Genomic DNA, 19718 nt, shown 5'->3' on the forward strand with positions numbered 1-19718 from the left:
CTGTTTCTTGTGATCTTGAGCGTGATGATATCACCACATTTTTTTAAAAAAATGGCCAACAATTTTTTCCCTGACTTCTCTTCTAAAACTAAAACTGAAGAGGGATGTTAAATTTGAATAGTAGAGTTGAGTCCTTTGCTTATGATTTTACATTACTCCCACAGAGTTGTCCATCTTCGCTCATCTTTGGCGTCCGGGAGGTCTGACGATGACAAATGTCCCATTTAAACTGGTTTCCCACATCTAATATAGTCTGTCGGCGCAGACAGAAAATAAGACTCATGAGCTCCATCTCGTTCCCTTTTGAGTTCCACCCAGGAGCACCATAATGAAGGTAATAACATCTGCAACACATGGACTCTTCAACTCCATAATGGAGATTTGATTTACTTGTATCTGCCCTCAGGGTCTGACTGCCTCAGGCTGCAATCACACTCAAAGCTTTCATGCGCAGCTCCAGATGGGCTCTCGGATCCCTTTTTTTGTGTTTTTGGATAACTGTAAATTTCCATTTGGTATATCAAATGCAAATGGAGCCATTTTTATACACTACTGCAAAGTTTTTTTTTTATTTATGTGATGTGTTGGTGAGAGGAAAGGGAAATAGGTCAATTTGTGGTATAAGCTTGAAATCAGAATGACATCTGTGTTTCTGTATCAACTTAAAACTCAAGAGAGATTTAATAATAATAATAATGTAATAATCATCATCATCATCATCATCATCATCATCATCATCATTATTTATAAATGTGCTTTGCAAAAAAAAAAAACAAACAAATTGAAAAAAACTGACAAGGCAGTTGAAATAAGACTCAAGAACATGAACATGGACGGAGTCAAAACAATAAAATGAATATGATCAAATGAGAAGAAGAATATGTAATGAACATTTTCATGAGCTTGTGAAAAAACACAAGGTTTAAGGAGAGATTTATAAGAACACAATCGACTGTGCTGAGAACACGATGGAAAATAGTTCACCAGCAGCAGCACAGTCGAGTGGGGGAGGAAATTGGGTTGTGCAAAAAGAAACTGACAATGTCCGTTTGAATAAAACGGCCTGTCCTTGATTACTACATGGGCAGAAACCAAACGCACAGTATGTCATTGCTGCTGCTACTAGCGGTCTCTCAATCAAAGTTAAAACAAACTTACAATCATGGATTTTGGTGTATAGACAGTTTGTTTTTTGTTTTTTTTTCTCTGTTACACTTTTATGTATTAGAACAATCGCTGTAGCCAGTGGGGGCCATTTTCTAATGTCTTTAATCCAACTAGCCATGCTGCTGTCACTAAAAGCACTGCGGCGGCAACTCAGTGTCTGCTGCCATCGCAGTAATGGGAGCAACGTCAGATGGCGAATACACAGTTGTCAGTTGTCAGGTTTGCCTATACTGTGGTTTTCAAAGCAGCAGCCTGAACCATTAAAATGGCCTATACATAAATTATATGTTAATGTCTTCATATATCTTGCTGATGAGCTGCTGCACCTGGCTGGACTGATGCTCCTCTCCTTCATGGCTGATGCTGATCACAGTGTTTTGGTGCGGCTGGATCTCTGTGAGCCCTCCCTCTTGCGTCTTGTTAGTTCCCCTGTTTGTTCTCTCTCTGTCTCTTTCTCTGCCTGCCGGTCTGTGTTCGTCTGTCTGGCTTTGAAGCTTCAACTCCTTGCTGCCATCAGTCACCTGCCCCCTGCTGCCAATCAGCCTGCACACCTGCAACCAATCCACTAATCAATACGTAATCCCCGCGCCTCTTCTCGCGCCAGTCTGGCACCAAACGCCATTGCCAATTACGGTAATTCTCTCCTCTTGTGTTTGCGTGCAACATTTTCTAATTCTGTTGTCTATCTAAGCCTCGTTTTCTTGTGCTCTCCTGGTGTTTCCCAGCGTGCCTCCCAACCCACCTCTCCTCCCTCTCCGGCTGCCTGCTTCCCCGTTGACCTGGATCACCTCTTCAGTTCTCCGACGCCACATCTTTGCAGTTAATCTTTATTTTAACAGCTACGTCTGTGCGCCTGAGTTCTGCTCTCAGGGCTTTACACAGAGATGGAAAATAACCTGCGGAAACCGAGTCATCTCTTCGTCTTTGGTTATTTTGATTGAAGGACACTTGACATCTCCTCTGAACCACTTCAATTGTGTGCTGTGCAACAGAAAAAAAAAAACAAAACATTTTTGTGCATCCTGTGCAACAAGTGTTACTTGACAAAAGGAAATAATGTCAGACTAACAGGCTTCTGAGAATGGCTGAGAGTTGATGACTCACATTGGTACATTTATTTTTTTTTTACCATCACAATGATTGTTCCCCAAAACTGAAACTCTTCTGTACAAACATTTGAATTATCTTCCAGACTTTCTCATTTTCATGTTATAGTGAAGCTATAAACATTCAACACTTTCCAAACTGATCTGCAGACCAAAAATCACACCAAATGACATGAAATGTCATTTACACGTTCATTTCCTGTAATTACCACAAAGCAGTCAATGATTTATTTTCATGTGACAGCAGTAGGAAATGCTGGGTGTTTAGTAACTTTATACAGCTCTGATAAGAGAGCTAACTGTAAACAGTGATGCTCATAAATACATATTGGCTCGTTACACGACAACTCACCAAGTATTGAAAAAAAATCATGTTGGAATTTCTATTAAATTCACAACACCCTGCAAAATCCCACAGCTGTACTCCAAAAACGTATTAGGTTAGGATTTTTTTTTAAGTTTGGAGCTAAATTTCATGTATACTTCACCACTCACTTATTTTTCACTGGATTGGGTTGAAATGTGTCCTGAACATCCAGGAGAGCCTAGGGATCCTTTACAACATGTATTCATTCAAACAGTTGTTGCTTAATTGTTACAGTAATCAAGTCAATAACAGGAAGACATTATTTAACATAACCAAGAATCTGTCATTTTCAAAAAAAGTCTCCACTCGTTTTCCAACCAGATTTTGGTTCTGTGTAGTATTAACATAGTTCTGTCACAACTATAAGTTATTTGGTCCTGTACAAAGAACTGAATGCAATAAATCATTTGAATACAGCTTCAGACCTGAAAACCTCATTTGTGGGGGTTATTTTGACTGCAGATTGCTTCAAGAAGGATTGTTTTAATTTACTTTAAACTGTTGTATGTGAAAGAGTTGATATTCGTGTCAAATATGTAGTAAAAAAAAACAAAACAAATTTATATCTATTTTCTTTTTTTCAAAAAGCACATTTTTAGGTACATGAGTAGATATTTGTACTGTGTTGACTACAAGGTATTCCATCTGTCTGATAGTATTACACAGCACAGCAGTGATTTGTAAAAGTTTTTTTAATCCTCAAACAAATGACGTCTTCTCGCCTACAGATCAGGAAATTCTCATTTGTGTTTTCTCATTTACAAACCAGACATATTGTTGTTTAATTTGTTGGACTTCGCGGGCAGCCAACCCTGTCTCCTCGAAATTATGTTTATATAGCACTGAATTGTTTTCCCAATTACTTCTGTGGTGACGAATGAAACCGCTGCCTGGATTATATTAACAGGCAATGTGTGAAACTCACCAAGATTGCTGCCTGTGGTTCAGGAGAGATCATGGCTGGCTGTGGTTGAATGTGAAAGAACACGTTGTGCTTCAGGACTTTTTCTGTATTAAACCAGAACTTATTCTTCTCTCAGATCATGCTGTGAGTGCTAAAACATGATCATAATAAGTTTCATTAATGCAGCAGTCACTACAGGCAGGTATTGAATTGTAGTAAGTAAAACAATTCCAATACCTTGTCAACCAGCATTTTTTCAAATGGTACTCATTTTTGTTAACCTTGACTTAACCTAGAAAGAAGTCTCAGTGAGATTTTAAAAAATCTAAGAGCTAGCCAAGACATGCAGCAGCACAATTACCAATTAAATACGATACGGATAAAGTGAAAAACAAAACCTCATCAACATTCAAAACATCTACAGCCAGACGTCCTTTTGTCCGAGTCGTTTAGAATAACTTTGAATGCATCCGGTGAGACCAGCTCCAGAAGATTTAGGCAATTTTGTAACTGATTCCAACTGAAGGCAGCAGCAAAACTTAAATGCCCTTTTTTTCCCCAAGTTCAGTACAGACTTTTAGGACAGTTCGTGGGAATAAATCTTGAGCGAAAACAAAAACCTGCTGTACTTTTATGTAAATAAGAATATGCCAATGAGTCTCTGAGGCAAGGACAAGGTGAACCATCCAAGGCGAGCATATAAAGAGCAGAGGTGAATAGGGACTTTAAGATTTGCAGTAAAAATCAGTGTGCCTTGGTAAACAGTATCTGGTGTGCGTACAACGTAGATGCATCTATGTATATTGTGTAACATCACAATAGTCCGGCACGGACATGAACGTGGCAGCAGCAACTCTTTTGGCTTTGAAAGAAAGGAGACCCAACTTCAGCTTTAGTTTTTTCATGAGTGGCTGAATGTGAGAGATAATCCTAAAATACAATTCTGTACAATTTTGGGACTTGCTAGACATTTCATTTACAGACCTTGTTATGTGATGTCGATACAATCATGATTGAGGTCTGTATTGCTTTTCTTGCAAAACATATTTTATCTTGCAAAATATAATCTCGATTCCAAAAAAGTTAGGTCGCCCATATCAATTTATTTATTACCCAAGAAAAAGAGGAAATCTCTTATATATAAGTATCGTTAACAAGGCACCTGCGCTCTATATCGAGCAAACACCCGCCTATTCACTCTAGTTGTTCTACTATCACCATGGCGACCAGGTAAAGAAATGCCTCTTCAAGTCTTGGTTGCGTGATGGCGGACGCACTTCCTTCGTGCTGTTATTTGACACATTTTTTTCTGGGAAACAGACAGAATAGCTCAGTAAAAGTGTAGTTGATTGGAAACCAGTCTATGCTTGGATGGTTTTCCCATTACACGGAGCGATTGGTATTAACTTCAGAATGATATGTTGAAGCAAAAAAAGTTGTCCACTGTCAGTTTAATTAACAGATCGCTTCCAGCACTGACCATCGCCCTCACTTTCCTCTCCTTAAACGGCCTCAGCACACCGATTTTCTTCTTTTTTTAAAGAAGAACTTGCTTGGTCTGAAAAAACCCAAAACATATCCATTCAGTTAGATTCGGTTAGAGAAAAACAGAACTGAAAATGGCTGATAATGATGATGACTCAACCTCACGACGGGCGTTGTGTCACAAATCCACAAGTTCGTGCGATGAGACTGACGGTGACCCAAATTCAAGAAGCCTGCTGGTTGAATACGGAGTTTTATGATCCTGATATAATGTCTGTCTTCATCAAATCTCCCCAGTCTTTTATTTTGCTGCTGCCACTGTGTTGTAACTCTCCACTCTTTAATGATTCATGAGAGGCCATTTCTTCACCGAGTGAAGCTATTAGGATTTTTGCTACCAGGCCTGGCTTGTAGCTATGCACTTGTCTTTCTGTCTATAAAGAGACTCATATTACCAGCTCTAATTTTTAATAACTCTGATCAGCAAATTTAGAACTCGGGGTGAAGTCTAACCTGCAGCCTGCCTCCGACAGCATGATGTATGTCCCAATCACGGCGGGATTTCATTTTTGCACTGCTATCCATTTATATTTGGAGACGCGGCTGCCACGCTGTGACTATTTAGAAATGCACAATGTGAGTAGACCTCACTTCTATATTAATGTCAGATTTGCACTCAGACTCACCCTTCTGTCTGGATCGTGAACACCCAGCGAGGAAAAGAATGAGGCAGCAGTAATTGATGTGAGTGAGGCATGACAATGCATGCAATCACAGTGAAATTTTTAGCCAATAACATCACACAAAGCAGGCACAGACTGCCAAAGCGCAGCTCCCTAATGGCTGCTTTATGTGTCATCAATATGCTCATCTTCTCATGAGATCGGATATACAGACTGTGATGCTCCACTTCTGAAACAACCCCGAGCTCACAATGCCACCGCATGGATTTCAAATCCAATTATTGCAGCAGAAGATCACAGAACAGCTGAATGAGAAATATCCTGTGCATAGTCGACAAAGTGTACTTTGGGTACAATGCACCTTAGAGAGAAGAACTACAAAAAAATATTAGTATTTCCTGTTGTTTTGGATGACTTTAAAGGGTTAATACAGCCATGTTCAAACTATTCCACAAAGGGCCGATGTGGCTGCAGGTTTTCTTTTCAACCAAGCAGCAGCACACCAGACCTGACTCATTTAATCAACTGATCTCAGTCTTTGGAAAGTTGATTGGTCAAACTGTGTGCTTTTGAGTGGTTGAAAAACCCTGCAGCCACACGGCCCTTTGTGGAATAGTTTGGACATGCCCAGGTTAATACCACACATTTCTATGTATTTTGTATTGAAAGCCATCCTCTGTATTATATTGGAAAGAACTTACAGAAACACTTTGAAGGACTTAAGTTCTTTGGAGCATGAAAGTCTCTCATGGCTTAAAAAACTTATATGAGTTGGGGGATCTACGCAATATGGAAATAAAGTAAACAAAGAGTGCTCACTCGACAGAGATAAAAAAAAAAAAAAAAGTGTGAGACAAAAACAGAACCTGCATAAATAGGAAGCAACACACCCTCATACAGAAATGACTGAACAGGTCGATCGCCAGGGACTCCTTATATGACATATGGCACATTTTACAAAATATGTTCAGTGCAGCATACATTTGAAGTTTGGTTGGGTTAAGGCAAGAAAATGACTTGGTTATGTTTAGGCACCAAAACTATTTGGCTAGGTTTAGGATTTTAAACTACTTGGTTAGGTTTTAGGCTCTTAAACCATAAAGTTAGGTTTAGGAACTCAAATAACTTGATTTTCAAAACAGTTAAAATTACTTTAGTAGCTTAAGTAACTTCTGTTGCACATGTAGCTTTATGTACGGAGCATTACGTCATTTTGTTTGAACGATAAAAAGCTAACCATTGACGTCTGGTTTACACTGAACACACACAGTTGTCTCCGGGGTAAAAGTGTGTGTTGGACCTGACCATCCATCCCCAGCCTTCCTACTGAACAAACTTTTTATCTCCATATACTACTTTGCTTCCCTTCGTCCTTTTGCTGCCATAGTTATTACTACAGCCACTTGAAGTTACTGTCTAATAACAATTGTCAGTAGTGGTTGTAATAAAACTCCTTTCACATGTTTAATACCTGACTTTTAGGTTGTAAGCTGAAGGGGATATTTGGTTGAGGTTGAAGGTGACAAGGTTTCCAAGCCAGTGGTTGCAGTGTGGGATTGCTTTCCAATGGAATCCATTGGATATTTTTAAGGAGACATGGGACAATTTCCAGCCGAGTTTGTGGTGATAGTAATCGGATGTTTTTGATGGGAAATCAGTCCATCTGTAGTCATATTTGTGGTGACCAAAACAGGTATTGTAAGACAAAACATGCTATCTTCCTGACCCTAACCAAGTGGAATGTGTGCTGACACCCAACCAGGACATAAGCACAGCATTGTGACAGGACGAAAAAGTGAAAATTGGACCTAATGAATCGTGAAGTTGCATCATAAACAAACTTTAACTTTTCTGTGGCTTTGCAGAGATTTGTTCTGCTAAATCGGCTGCCAGTGAAGTTGCAGTAGCTGATAGTGTGGACACCTGCAATCATGGCTCTCATTTACGCTATCTAATTTGAGAAAAAACAAATTGTTTTCTTATCATCTCAGTCTGCAGAGCACTGGAAGGAAAGCCTGGCAATTCCCTGCCTGTGCAGCTTTTTTTACATTAATCATTAAAATGGTGATCTCTCCTGACGGCCGTGCTGATGAGCTGCAACGATGATGGATAAGTATATCTGTCTTTAGCTGCGCTCTTCATGTGCAGCTCATCTCACCCCATGGAAATGGATGAGCATGAGCATTTTCTGTTAAGACACCCTGTTATGGACCAAGAATGGGTCTGTAAATAAATTTACGAAATAGAGGTAGCTCGAACGGTCTGCTGCTGCGTGAACCAAGACCTTCAGTGAAGCTGGAAAATACACTTTTATACTCCCCCTCTACACGAGAATTAATGTGCAGCGTGGAAATGGTCTGCATTTCTAATATTTGCCTGGAAATAGCCATGTTGCTGGGTGTACACCAAAACATGTCAAGAACAATCCTCTTGCAGGGTTCGGCGAGCAGGCTTTGACATTATACAGCACAGATAGCATCTCTAATGCAGGGAGCTTTTTTGAATAAGCATATTTTCTGTTCCGTGCAGTGTGAAACAGAGAAGCTGACGAAAAGAGGAGTAAATTGGGAGGAAGTGGGTGCTGTTGTTTGTAGCTTTGCCCTGCAAATCAGCGACAGAGGGTTTTTCTATATCTCCAGAAGAAAATTACATCTATCACTTATAAATTAGCTCCATCTTTAATTGACATGCCTATAATAGTATGCCGAATGTGGGTGCTTGCCTTGCTCGGGGGCTTTGTTTCAGGAATGTTAAAGGAGGATTGATTTTTCTTTTTCTTTTAGCTGCAGGGTGGCATCATTAGCTGATCCCTCAATCAGACAAAGATACGTTCACCATGGTAATAACGAGTCACTAATCTTGAAAAAACAATGATCCTGCTGTTTGATAGTTGTTTTGTGATTGCACTTTGATCTCCAAAGAGAAATGTATTATGTGTCCTGATCAAAGGCACAAAGAGGGACCGCTAAAGCTTGTTATCCGACCCAGTCTCCTGGAAACTTCCTTTATATGCTCTTCATTTGCAACATCCAATATATTCTGAGGCAGAAGTAATGCCCAGCCCGAATTACATATTCTTTAATTGACAAATCTGCCAAGCCGCCAAATGATCACGTCAAGCGTATCTCGCAAAATGTTTACTGAACGTCAATAAAGCAGCAATTAAAGTTTCCAAGAAAACTGTCTTGTGTTATCACTGAGGATTAAATCCAGACTCCGCGATTTTAATTATACACGATAGGAATGCTAATTTTAAAGAACGGTTATCTATGAAACATAATTCATAAACAGCATCCATATTTTGTTATCATCGTTGGCAGTTTAATACATCATTGTGGGAATACATTGTCGGCCCTATAAAACCCAGAATCTGGAAGCCAAGGCACACGCTGTATCTGCAATGTCATCAAGACAGCCTCTGAAGTTCGTCCGAGAGGGAGAGGCTGTAAATACTGTGACGGCACCTGGGGTGATTCTCTTGTGATGTTGATACTTTTTTAGCAAACTGTAGACTAGGGAAAGTGATTTGAAATCTGGCTGTCTGGCAGCTCCTTTGAGATCAGGCTCCATAATCCTCTGTGAAATATCCAAGCCAGACCCGCGCTGCCATGAAATAAACTTAATTTTCTTGTAAATGCTTTAAACAAGAGTCTACTTTTGTCAGTTCAAAGCCAATCGCTCTGGCATCGCTCTGGCATCGCGGATAGTGCGACTCATCTATTTGGATTCTTTAGAGAAGGATTTTGCTGTGAATCCTTAAGAAATCAACCTAAGTTGTAATGCAGTGCAATCTGTCACTGATCCTTGAATTGAGGCCTTTAACTTACCATTGTTGACAAGTATTCCACCGATTTTTCTGACATCCATCACGTAATGTTCTTTTAAGTATAAGTAAACCCACCATCCACAACATTAAAGGTCCACTTTGAAAGAAGGTTGATTTTTGAGTCTCATTCCCATCTTGTCAAATAATGACGCTTTGGGATGCAGCTGACCCGGTTAACTGGCGGCACATCTTTTGGGTCGTGTGGATTGTGAGGTAGGGCCTCCAAGGATCCGACTTGTTCCGCCACATCCAGTGGATCAGCCACAACGTAAAATGAACTAATTAGTGAAGTGAATAACATTGATCATGTCATTATAATGCAATGTTCTGCTGGGAAATCTCGGGTCCTGGCGTTCAAATGGATGCCACCATCCACTCAAACGCCGCTGCAGACCAAATACACCCTTTCATAGCAACATCGACCTTAACCCTAACCCATGGCAGTGGCCCTTATATCAGGACAATGCACCTTGCAACACCACAAAAACTGTCCAAAGACTGTGACCCGACCCCCAAATTCCCCATATCCCAAACCAATCAAGGATCCTTGGAGGCCCCACCGAGGATTGGATCACGCTCTGATCTGCCAAGGCATGGACCTCTGGGGATGTCCTGTTGTGTCTGGTATCAGGGTGTTGATGGCATATCTGTTGGTTCATGTGCGCTGAGAGGTAGGGCCTCCAGCGATCAGACTTGTTCCGGCATGTCCTATGGAAGCTCGATCGGATTGGGATCTGGGGAATTTGGAGGCCATTTTGATGCCTTGAGCTCTTTATCATGCTCCTCAGGCCATCCCTGAACTGTTTTAGAAGTGTGACAGGGCGAACTGTCCTGAGAGGGGGGTTACAAAGCCATCACAGAGTGCTGCTGCCAAGAAGGGATGTACATAGTCTGCAACAGTGTTTGGGTGTCTTCTCCAGTACACGTTATGGTGATCTTTGGTCAGCCGCTACCTACCAATATTTCTACAAAACCAGTAGTTTCTTTCTTTGTCAAAATTTGGTTGCAACTTTTATTTTTTGATTGTTTGTGATTTGAAAAGGGAGCAAAAAACCTTCAGTTACTTCAATAGTTAGGCAATATTGTCCTCTTTACATAGCTTTCTACTCAGTGTGGGTTGCTATAAATACTTTCATTTCATTTTCGGTTTCATTTTATATGAATAAATGACCAATGCTAGATATAAAGATAAATGACATACAACTTTTTTAAAGAAAGAAGAGTTTGGCACCAAAGAAGAAAATTAAAAAAAGAAAAAATTGGACCATATGCTCCACTTCCTTTCCTTCATATTCATCTGTCAGCGCACACGTTTTGAAAGTTTTAATTCAATACCAAATTGGCAGAAATGTCTCCTAATCATGATGATGCTGGTATCAGATGCTCCATCACTTGGGTCAGGTCCCCAATTACTAAACGTTTGGACCAAATTATTAAACATGCAAAATACTTTTAACGCAATTATTAATTTGAACCCAAGAATTATTCACAGCCCATTAACAGAGAGGCTGCCATTCCCCTGTTATGATGATTATAATGTTATAATGTTTCTGTCATGTTGTAATGAGCCGTAGCTTTCAGTAGCGATGGCCAGACATCTTATTATTCTGAAATGGAAATATGGATCATTTCCTAAATTTGAGGGGTTGGATTTTGGATATTGGCCTAATAAACTTGATCAAATTACAAAAGTTACACAGATTACAATGGATTTGTTGAAAAACTTTTCATTTATTTTGGAAAGCCTCTAAAAGACACACATTTTGAATTGTCATGATATAATTTTTGCAGTGATCGACAGTGTCTTTGCTTCAATTAATTGTTTGAAATAAGAATATAACGGTTACACAGCAAAATGAGGATGGCACAGCAAATTAAACTTTAAGTGCTTTACTGTACTGCAAGATCACAGATCAGCTTCTCTCGTCAGGGTACGAGACCCCTGAATACATTCTTAGCTCTCCACCATGAAGGAAAGGAAATGTTATGACATATCTGACCTGGAAAATGTCTGAAACAGACCCAGCACCAGGCATTTATGGTAATATAGATATCATTTCTTCATGTCAAGGACCCCTGGAGGGAATTATAGTTGGTTCCATCTCCCTTTCTTTCTTTCTATTCGCTTTCCTTTTTAAACCCCACCTTGAGAACTGCTGATGTTGGGGAATCTGTTATGACTGGACTGTGTGGTTGCCTGTTTTTTGGTGTGTTTTTGTACTTGTGTGTGCGTTTCAGAGGTGCTTGGTGAGGCTGGGCGTGGCTTTGCTCCTGGCCTGACACACACATCTGCAGTGCATTGAGTATAATCACCACCTTCTCTTATACCCAGATCTTCGTTAAGTGTCTTAACGTCCAATCACCAGTTCCTCAATCCAGCCACCTCCTCTACCACTCAACCTTCCAGCCTTCAGCACCTCTGCCACCCCACTCAACCCTGGCGGCCTGAGCCAGCTACCTCCGTAACAGTGAGTCTCCACCTGCACCACCCCGGGAATCACCAGACTGAACTCAAGCTCACCACCTCTACCTGCCAGCAAATCCTTGATTATCAATAAATGTACCTTTTCAAAAGTACTCCCTGTTTGGTGTCAAGGTTTGGGTCCACCAGTTCTAACAACAACCTTCACATCATCAGTATTAAACTGAGACTCATAGTTTCATATCCAGTTTAAACTCTCTTCTAGCATGTAGCTACATTTCTGAACCTGAAATATATTGTTTGTTACTATAATAATTCAGATGGTGTCACTTGTCAGTGTCTTAATCTGATATGTACTACATGTATAAGTAGTTTTGAACCCTTTACCCTGAAACCTCTGTTGATGTCTGTATATGTACCCATCTGTCCGTCTTCTTACTTTTATGGTTTGTACATATTACCTTGAATTCTCCTTGCTTGATGTCCTTACATAGCTTTATTTTTTTGTTTTTTGTATATGTTACTTTTTGGTTTATCTGCATTATTGTAAGCTGGTCTCTTCAATATAAAAGGAGGGAAAAAAATGCACTAAATTAAGCTGACGTGTTAGCTATGACTCACTTCAGATTTGACATTATATCACTGGTAACCTCTCTTTGTTCCTCTAAATAACGGGGTGATCATACTGTTTCCTCTTAGGAGGTCAAAACAGAAACCTGAAAACTACCACAACTGAATTTAAGATGCATGTAAAATATCATGTTCTTAAATTAAGTGTTTCTCAAACTGTAAGTGATAGTGAGCAACTCCAGAGCCTCATAATGAGTAGGACGGATGTGTTTGATTTTAATATTAAATCAATCAGTGCTACATGAGGCTAAAATGATTTGATTAGGTGCCAGACGCTGCTACAGTGATGTCTCTGTTCTTCACATTTAGATGGCAACAGAGACGATGAGTGAGCAAGCAGACTGTCATCTAATTTGGCTATAATTTGTAATATACTGTTAAAGGATGTTTGTTCTGGGGGATGTTGTGAAGTCGCTGAAGTTTTTCTTTTTTATTTAGTGGTCTTTTAGTATAAAAATGTAAATTACCTTAATTGACTTCCTGGACAAAGCTGAGCTCAGATTATGACAACTGATTAATGACTTGAGATCTTCCATATTTAAAGAGCATTTTGTCTCAAATATGATAATTGATATGCTTTTATTAAAGTTTTCTTATTTTATTTTATTTCATTTTGTTACTTAAAACATCTGGCACAATGACACCGTATGGCGGACCAACTTTGGGCAGCCTTGCTCTAAATGTCTAAACAGTTGAAAGGTCCCAAATCTCAGTCTCATTATACAATCTTAACCTGGCTTTTGAAACTACTGCAGCACTACAGCATGTTGACTTCCTGCACGGTGGTTCACCCTCCGTATAAAGGCGGTGCCCGGTTGATTGTGTTGGCCCCGGGCCCCTCACTGCCTGGGGCCGCCACTGATTTTACTTCAGAGTAACTTTGCTGGCTGCTGAATGTTGAGGTGACCATTTGGATCACCAAAATGCTAACGGGGAAAGAAAAAACAAACCAGCAAGCAGGCAGAGTCTCCCTCCTAACTTTCAAACTGTGGCGTTGGGAAGAAAAAAAAAAAATCTGAATGCAAATCCAGCTCTCCACAGCTGAAGTTGTATTGTCATGAATATGGCCATTGTCGAGTGAGGGCCCCCCTCTCTAACGTGGAGGCTGCCTCCCCGATTCTTTCCGGTCGCGTCTCCCCTCCTCCTCCTCCTCCCTCCTCCTCCCTCCTCCTCCTCTTCCATGTATTATTCACGTTGCGACCAAAGAGCTGAGACCGAGAGCTTGTTGACGTCAGCAAACTTGTCCAGCAAGCAGCTGTAGAGGAGGCGAGCCGAGGAGGAGGAGGAGGAGGAGGAGGAGAGGGAGCGCAGACTGCTGGATGTGGAGCTCTGGCTGCGGAGCGCAGAGGAACGAGCGCTGCTTTTATTTTTTTCTTCCTGCAGGACTGCTCGGACTTCTTCTTCTTCTTCTTCTTCTTCCAGTGTAAGTACCAGCGCTTCTCCTTCTCTTCCTGTCTGGGATCCCGCACATTTCCTCTCCTCGCTGCTGTTTATGTTTTTGAGAGAGAGAGTTGGAGCTGTAGAGTTGTTCCCGGCTGCTGGGGAAACAAGTCTTTTGTGTGTGTGTGTGTGTGTGTGTGTGTGTGTGTGTGTGTGTGTGTGTGTGTGTGTGTGTGTGTGTGTGTGTGTGTTGGCGCACGGTGCGAGCTCTCCACGACCATTCGCCGTGAGCTCCGAAGTTGGAGCGCTTTAAAATCTTGAAATCTTGAACTGAACACGCTTGAATGTGCGCGTTGAATCCGCTCCGGACGTAACGAGGGAAACTTTTGTTGCGCAAGTCCGCGCAAGGTGGACCCGGAGTGCGGCTGCCTCGTCCGTCTCGTCCGCCTCGCTCGAGAAAAATCCTCCACTAGTTGTCACTTTTAAGTCGTGTCATCTGCTCGCTGTGACCCGGTTGTCAGTGGGTCTGTGGGCTGGAAGTAGGAAACAGAAACATTTACTATATTGTAGCAAGTTTTTTATTTTTTTTTATTTTTGGAGTCGCCGGATTTCTCCTGTGTTGGCTCAGTGTGGTGCTGCTGCATGTCGATAGAGAGAGAGACGGAGAGAGAGAGAGAGAGAGGCTCATAGAGATGACTGACACGCAACCTTCAGAACAACAGGCGCATCTATTAAATGTCATTTCACCTTTTTTTTTTCTCTTTTCATCCTGCCTGCGTTATTGTCTCCCGCTGCGAGCTGTGATATTAATAACTTGGTAAGTGCCTTGAGGACGGATGAGCATCTGGCTGACTGTGTACTTCTTGGTTTCTGTCTCTCACACTTCTCATTTTTTTGCTGCAGAGGAGTCATCGTTGTCTTGACGTTGTGAAATGACTGTGATTTCTGCAGACTTGTTGAAAAGTACGTTTTTTTTTTTTCTTTTTTCGTTTTTTTTCCCAGCCTCCCGGTGAGCCACCTCTGGATGTTCTCCAGCCGCTGGCAGCAGTGAATTGAATAGCTGCTGCTCTCATATGCTGTAAAATAATCTGCATGAATTTTTGAGCCTCCAGGCTTTTTTTTTTTTTTCCTTTTTCTTTATAAATTGCATTTCAGGACAGTTTTTCATATTCCCAGCAGACCGGCTTTTAAAACCAGATCCTCACAACCACCTCTGGTTCCGGCTCAGTTAAATAAAGGTCATGATAAAATAAATGACAGTCAGCGTAAACACCTCACGGTCTTCTGCTCAGCGCAGCGTGCTGGAAATGCATCATCATCAGTCTGATATTGGCTTGTGTGAACACGTCTGCTGTCCATTTGGATGCGACTGGCATCAGAGCTGCACGGTGAAGGCTGTAGGTATTAAATCATGCTTGTGTGGTGACACTGTTTCTATCTTCTCCTGCAATTTTGATATCAAGATTTGCCATTAAGTGTTGTATTTTCCTTGTTTTAAAGACGGCACTACATTGAAGTGATGAGCTCACCAACTGTGTGCAACTGTGACATTTCATTGGTTGCAACAGTGCCCACGAAACTAAGCAGTTCCTTTTTTCTTTTTTTTTGGTCTTTATTAAAGTTGCAACAGGTTATTCAACGTCTTCTCACATTTTGCTGTGATTCAAACGACAAACACTTTCTGTATTTGGATCTTTACTCCTGTCAGGGCTCCAGACTGATTCTTGACACTGTTGCACTGGTGCTCCTAACTTTTTCATTTGGGTGCAACATGTAATTCAGGTGCACCCAATCAAATATCAGCTCTCTCTCTGTCTAATTTCTTGACAATTAATGTAAATAACACTCTTCCTCGCTTGAATTTCATGCAACAAGACACAGGAACAACCTCATTATCTAAGAAATACACGGTTAAATTACAGGCGCACTGGTGTAACCAGTGAAAACATTTATTAGCACTTTAGGTCACGTGTGCATCTGGAAACCTGCCTGTTTCCGATCATCTACGTAGTGTATTTAGGAAATGAAATGACAGGGTCTTACAGGGTGCAACCTGGATTATCTGCTGGTGCACCTGAGGGAAAAAGTTTGGCGCACCGGTGCGACCAGTGTGAAGACTTGACCCACCTGATCATTATATCCACGTTCCTGATGATTATTCATCAAAAATGTTATTGTGGTATTATTTCGTGACAGTACCAACGGTCCCAACAGTATTGTTGCAGTATCGATACCAAGATATTTGGATTTGTCACCCAGTTCTTGCTTTTTATGTAGAAGATTCAAAGTATCAAGGTACATCGTGGGGACACACACGTCGTCACTGGAGTGGGCATTGTGTTTTGAAATTCAGAAGAAGAGGACAGTTGTAATTCGCAATCTGTGTTTGGAGATGAGGGGGAAAGGTTTATGAGTTTAACACAATACATCTCATTAGATCATCCATCTTTGCTCACTACATCTCAGTCTTTTTACCCTCAGTGGTGCATAAACTACAGGAAATTAACTTGTACTAAACTGTTCAATTATCGGTATCAGCTGAAGGAATCCACATCGTGCATCCCCAACATATCTCGTATCATGATGTAGCCTACACGCACCACACATCATCATTATTTTAAGACCATATCGACCGGCCCTAAATCCAGGTGCACATGAATTATGATCCAATTCCTGATTCACCGTGGAGCTGAATAGTGCCCCAGATTCTAAACTTTGAACTGCTGCAGCGTTTTAGAGCTGAGAATGTTGAAGAAGCAGCAATAAATCACCGGAGAGACGCCGGTGTTTACTGGAGGCTTGAGGTGAAGCGGGTGTTGGGGGGGGGGGGGTGCAGATGGTGAGTCCACCTCAGGTCCCTCTGGTGTCAAGTGATCGTTAACCCTCTGGACTCTCAGCTCGCTCTCAGAGTCTTTTCTTGGCACGGCGTGAATACACGTGGTTGTTCGCAGACATCGTTTCAAGGATTTTCCACAGTTTGACATGATTTTTGCTTCGCGTTCAAAGAGTTCAGCAGGTGGTTAAAAATGTATTAAAGGGAAAATGTTGTGGCGTTCGAGGGATGGCAGAACCATTCTGATGAGATGTTATGTGGCTTCGTAAGCTTCTTCTTTGCATTTGAGCTTTTCATCGCTGGAAAAACTGTTCTTGTACATAGACGGATATCCAGAAGCTGTGTTTTTGTGTGTTGTTTTGGGAATCGATGATGCAGCCAATCACGTTTGCTTTGTGGGGCTCTTAAGAGTGTGCGTGTAGCATCACTGCCAGATGTGAACTGAGATCAGCTGTTATGATACTGTGGAGTGTTTGAGTTCAGTGCTTCCTGTCTACACCGGCTTTGTTTTAAATCCTGTTTCCAAAAATACCCGTGCACGTGTGGACCGGGCCTGAGACACTTCCTGACATGTCCTGTTATCAATACAGTTTAAAATGGAGCCTCCCTTTAGCTGTGTTTGCCTGTGTTTTCCTTAAGTTTAACAGACTCTATATTCAGAGCAGAAACGAGTACTCCAATAATTATCTTCGATTAATCATTTTAAACACTTTTCAAGCAAAACTAGTGAAAACGTGTCCAGCAGTCTCTCGTCCCGGCTGTCAAATTACATAATTAGCTGCTTTTCTTTGTCACTTGTCTGCGACACAGTGAAATGCTGCAGGAAAACCTTCACAACACGTGTTAATGATGTGTGTTTCCACGAGATAGTGTGGGGTCGTGGTCAGGTCCACGTAGCCACGGGCGTTCTACACATGTAGATTATTCCACGTAATGGGGAGCCCGAATTGACAAGTGCGAGATACGCCTGGGAAGATTTAACGGGTGCTGTTGGCGACGTGGTTTGAGGTTAGCACAACAAGCTGATTAGCACGTGAGTCAGTCACACTATGGCGGAGCTGGAAGATCCACCAGCGTCCTGTTTAAAACACTGGTTAAGACAATGGTTATTGATCTGCTGTTGTGGGTGCAAACACGTCAAATACGCTGACGCAAATTCACACTGAGAGGAAAAGAGGTGAACATCTGTATTACATATTACAAGTATTTTTTGTTGACATGCAAGTTTGTATCGTTCAGGACTAAAGCAGCCGCTCGTGTGCTGAACAGACTTCAGGGAGCAGTCTGCTGGTCAGTTTGTGTTAAACTGACCCTCGCTTTCATTTTCTATGTCAGTACGTGTTGATGCTTATTAAAATCATGAAATTCGCATATTGATCAGCAACATCTCAGAAATGATTACGTCCCAGTGCATGAAATATGTAGGTATGAAAATCTGCATTTCGCCCTCCTCCATAACGTCAACAGCACTCGCTTGCCCTCCTTCAGAAGCTTCGGCAGACACTCCATCTATCAGTGCGCGATCACACAATGACTGATAACATCATTACTATCAGCCAGTGCTCCCCGTTCCTCACTGTCACCAAAAAACTCCATTATAACGAGTTCATCTTTTCACCCAGGAGCTGTTTGTTGTCAGACTGCTGGAAAGCTGGAGTGACTTCAGCTTCCCCCACCCGCCCCGTCGCGCTCAGCCGGGAACATCAACCAGCTTTTCATCCACAAGGACTATTGTAGCTGTTACCTCTGGAATCAAATTTGAGCGGGAAGATTACACGGCTGCTTATTGCCGCCTCGATTTGTCTTATCGTCATCATGTCCGTGTCAAAACAAAATCCATCCTCTGAGTTAAAGCCACAGGAGTGACTCTCCTAAGTCGAGATAATTGATATTTCTGTCTTGCTGGGCGAAGGTGTTGACTCCCACAAATGTCAGAGTCTTCTGTCTCACCATCTCTGTGATGGAGTTAATCCCATCAGCATTTATTATACATCTCAATTAATCACAGGCTTTTGCAGATGAGACGGCTGAGCGAGCCTCGGGTCTGTTTTCCATACACGTGTTCGTTTCTTTTGTCTTTTGCTTTTTTTCTTGGAGGGGGACGGGCGTTTGTTTCACGAGGTAGAGGCTCCTTTCCAGCGCTAATGGATCCTCTTTGTTGTTCATACGATGTGTCACTCTGGAAGTATGTTGAGACGCACAAAGAGAAAAAAAAATAAGATAATATAGCTGAAAGTCCCAGGCGCTTTAAAAAGGTATATTTTTCATTCGGCGCTTTGATGTTGCAGCTGAATAAAACACTTCGGTGCCACTTTCTCCAGCATAAATCATTTTTCAAAGAGCAACACAGCAAACCAAAAAAAAAAAAAAAAAAAAAAAAAGGTAGTCGAGGAATGTATGAAGGGGGAGAAATTTGCATGAAATATTACTGAGCAGCTGTTTCAATTCTATTTTAATAAACCCTGCAATATGTGTACTTATGGCTGAATACATTAATCTGAATATGTATGGACCTCACACTCTGTTTGAACTCTTCTGATGATTCGGTCATCGACAATGAGACAAACCTGAAACCTGGTGTCATCAGTTCTCATGTTCTATTCTAATGCATTGATTATATTTGACGACACCAGGTACACATTCAGATGCAATACTAGTCCATAATTTATTTTGCTAATATCTCCTCCAGCACATTGGAATCATCTTTTTTGTAACGTTGGCACCAAAAAAAATAATGTTGTCAGCCTGATATGACTGAATTTACGCTCAGTAACTGATCGCAGAAAGACAGAATTTTAAAATAACAACCAAAAACAATCTGTATTTAGATGTATGATCATGTCTTGGCTGACACCAGATCCACCTAAAGGGACAGTTCACCCCAAACTCAAAAATACAAATTGTCCTCCTACTTT

The 19718-nt window shown here is 41.3% G+C and overlaps 1 protein-coding gene across 2 annotated transcripts in view; it reads left to right on the forward strand.

Annotated features, from left to right (window-relative positions):
• Positions 1 to 13781: 13781 nt before the first annotated feature.
• Positions 13782 to 19718, forward strand: part of gulp1a (GULP PTB domain containing engulfment adaptor 1a) — an 88231-nt gene continuing 82294 nt past the window's right edge. The window contains exon 1 of one of the 2 annotated variants that reach the window (XM_037110626.1): positions 13782 to 14013. The gene's annotated coding sequence lies outside the window, so the exon portion shown is untranslated. The remainder of the gene's footprint in view (positions 14014 to 19718) is intronic. The other variant, XM_037110627.1, reaches the window with a different exon arrangement.

Source organism: Acanthopagrus latus, chromosome 9 (assembly GCF_904848185.1).
Source record: "Acanthopagrus latus isolate v.2019 chromosome 9, fAcaLat1.1, whole genome shotgun sequence".
NCBI lineage: Eukaryota > Metazoa > Chordata > Actinopteri > Spariformes > Sparidae > Acanthopagrus > Acanthopagrus latus.